General features: G+C 36.6%; 1 long non-coding RNA gene across 1 annotated transcript; it reads left to right on the forward strand.

The window, feature by feature from the left end:
- The first annotated feature begins 623 nt into the window (after nt 1-623).
- LOC136830927 (uncharacterized) lies at nt 624-3,061 on the forward strand. The gene is made up of 3 exons (XR_010850763.1): nt 624-972; nt 1,423-1,517; nt 2,596-3,061. It is a non-coding gene; the product is annotated as an uncharacterized lncRNA (long non-coding RNA).
- Nucleotides 3,062-3,604: the final 543 nt, after the last annotated feature.

Consider the following 3,604-nt stretch of genomic DNA (forward strand, 5'->3'; position numbering starts at 1 on the left):
TGAGTGTGGTACTAATAGTGTGCACTTGACAGTTAATACAGAATACCCCATACGATTCTTCGAATGCCTTTTCTACAGAATGAATTGAACAGAACACAGAATTTAGGCCAAAGGTGTAACAGGAGGAAAACCTCGCAATTGCACCATAAAACAATTGTTAGGAGAGGGTGGAAAGTAAGATGGAAGAAAGAGAATGTGAAAGGAGGTACAGTAACAGGAACGAAAGGGGTTGCAGCTAGGGGCCGAAGGCACGTTGCAAAGAACCTTAAGTAATGCCTACAGTGCACCGCATGAGGTGCACTGACGGCATAGCCTCCCACGGGGTAACGTCTGATGATGTCAAAGAATCTGCGGGTCCCACAGAAGTCCTTCCTTCGGCAAATTGGGACCAGATAAGAAACTTACAGTAAGTAAGAAAGAAGAAAGAGAATAACGTAAGATGTGTCCATTTTTTTAGTAAATTCAGTTCTGTAAAAAGCTCTAAAAAGGAATTTTTACGTTTTGATAGATGCTATACACCTAAATTTTTCACTCATTTTTCGGTAATTTAATAATTTTCTCTATTATTTCAGTGTTATCGAAGAACTGGGAAGTATTAAAAGAAATAATCAAATATCCGGCGATATAACGTCAGTAAAGCCCATTCAGTTGCCATACAGGCAAAAACAGAAGACGCTTGTTTTGTCTCACTTCTAAATGATCCTTGTTTGACTCTCCTAAATGATCCTTACTGCAGTGAAACCACACCATACGAAAGTTCACTTATCGCTTCAAAGTCGACGAAGCTCCACAGTTTTCTTTGTTCTGTTTAACTGTGGAACTGGACGGTTTATAGACGATTCTCTATTGGCGTTAGAGATGAAATTCTCAGTGTGCTGTATTAAAGTTATACGTACGTTCGTGGAACTGTGATGTATCATACGGTGAAGTTCCGGAGTTTAGGCTATGAAGGCTGTATCATCTCCGCTGACGGTACGTTTTGATTACTTTAGTTACATATGGTTTCACTTAAGGTTTTAGCATTGTTATTCAGTAATTTAATTTATCATTGTTATTCAGTGCTTGAGGATATAGCTTTATATTTATTATCGTACTTTATTTACAACAGATATTGGTACTAAATGTTAATTTAACTGAAGTCTTTGATATTTCAAGTTCTCTGCTTCCCCCTAATAATTCTGTGTTCGTTTCAACTGTTATTCAGACTTGGCTCCCTTTCCCCATTTGCTGATTGCCACAACCTTGCTTGTCATTTGTGGGATGCAGTTAATAGTTTAAAAACAATTGTGAAAATTTTCTTTGTAATATTAATACTTGTCCCCGTAACCTTACGCTATATCGTTGTGGTCACTAAAATGTGTTTAATTTACTTAATGGGTCAGGGGTCCTGTATTTTTGTACTACAAATTGAATCCCTTTCAGGATCAGGGTAAGTCCACAAGATTTTGTCCGTAATGCAGCATTGTGGATTATGTACCAGTTTACAAAGTGATGCAAATTTGTGACGCTCCGTGGAGGTTAGTATTCCATTCTTTGATAAAACTTTATGCCTAGTGACATTGATGTGAAAGCATGGGGTTTTAATCTGTTCTTAAATTATGCATGGTGATTCTTACATTAACTTTTATTTGGCCATAATATCATTCTAATCACTTTAAAAATACCTCCATGTACTAGTGAATCCGCACTTTTATTTGCTTCATAGGTCTTGTAACTTATTGGCAAGTGTATGGGAGGTTCAAACAACCAGCCAACTAGTCGTTTTTTCTTTCAGGTGTTAAGTACTTGTGTATAAATGTTAAAAGTTAATTTTTGGGGGATTTTAAAATTAATGTAACTGGTTAAGGAACCTTGATTTTTTTTTCGAACTTTGTTTTTCCTGTTTTTATTTAGTATAATGCTCAGTAATGTAACTTACTTGCGTACTGGGAACTTGAAAATTAAGAATTTTCACTTTTTTAAAGTTCAGCACTAAGAGTTAAATTTACGTAAGGTTAGTTTTATTTGTAAGGTTAGTGTTGGCAATTAATTTTCACTACAAAAATCTGTACTATAAAGGATGACTTTTTTCATGACACAAAATTAACATTGTGGTGTTGCATTGCTTTGAAACTTAGACACTTGACGTACTTTTTTGCTGATTTAGATGCAACATGTAATAGCAACAACGCCCTGAACTTTTTGGTATTTTATGTAACTGAAATTAAGCTTCCTCCTTGTCCATAGTTCTGTTTAAAGTTTCTTTATTTTACTACTTAAGATAAGTCCCAATATAACAAGCAATATAAAATCCGTACAATATACAAACTCCAGTTATACTATACAAAATATAAGCCTCTTTAACACGTTTGATGTTCATTTACTTAGTATTCCTAACCATCCGACTACTTGTTTGAAAGCTCTTCTTAGACATTTTCCTGGAAGCTCTACTCACAGGCTTTGTAAGTTTCACTCCAGTAAAAAGATATTCTTGTGAGTTTCATTTGGTCTTAAGTGAAAGCTTCATTTCATCAAAGGTAACTTTTAACTGTGATCTGCAGCTTGCGTGATGCGCTTGCATTTTTTTAAGGCTGTTTTCTTCTATTTACTGAATAGGCTTTCTGGAATGGATATTTAAGGCAATAACAGCACTACTTGGGTTAGCGAAGAACTCTTTTCTTGGTTTTACCCTCACGAGAGGTTTCCAAGCTGAGCTGATGAGAATTGGAGCCTGGCATTGATGATTGCTTTACCCTCACAAGAGGTTTCCAGGCTGAGCCCTGGCACTGATGGAGCCCTGGCACTGATGGAGCCCTGGCACTGATGGAGCCCTGGCACTGATGGAGCCCTGGCACTGATGGAGCCCTGGCACTGATGGAGCCCTGGCACTGATGGAGCCCTGGCACTGATGGAGCCCTGGCACTGATGGAGCCCTGGCACTGATGGAGCCCTGGCACTGATGGAGCCCTGGCACTGATGGAGCCCTGGCACTGATGGTTGCTTTATCATTAAGCTTCACTTATTCGATGATTAACCTGTGTAATTAGTTTTTTGAAATTAAAATAAATTTTTATAAATGATGCATACATAAGTTTGAACGTTCTTACCTCCACCAGTAAGAATTGTTAATAACTAATCAGAAGTTTAAGCTGTGTTACAAATTTTAAAACACACAAGAGGACTTCTTATCAATATCTGAAAATGTGTTGCTTCTTAATTCTTGTTACTGTTTTTAATTAGTTTTGAGTAAATCTTAACTTCGAGTTCAGATATTTAATAGCATGGAAGTATGACTACTGAACATTGTCAGAACAGAAAAATATTTCTCTAAATGGACTTCAGGCCCATAATGTGGTTATTGGATGGGTGCAATGATGTGAAATCAAACTATGCATAGCTGCTGAAATGTAGAGGGAAGATGAATCCAAGTTTCCCTGAAGTAGCTTACTAGTTACTATAGAATAGATAAAATCTACTGCAGTTTGCCACTGCATGGTTAATACCAGTGTACAATTTTACTACTTTGACTAATCATGATAAAACTAAAAATAAATATATAGTTTTCTGACTTATTTCGGAGTGTTTTAAATCAATTGAGAACTAAATGGTCAGTTGTTTCACTGAA

The sequence above is a fragment of the Macrobrachium rosenbergii genome, chromosome 47, assembly GCF_040412425.1.
Source record: "Macrobrachium rosenbergii isolate ZJJX-2024 chromosome 47, ASM4041242v1, whole genome shotgun sequence".
Classification (NCBI taxonomy): domain Eukaryota; kingdom Metazoa; phylum Arthropoda; class Malacostraca; order Decapoda; family Palaemonidae; genus Macrobrachium; species Macrobrachium rosenbergii.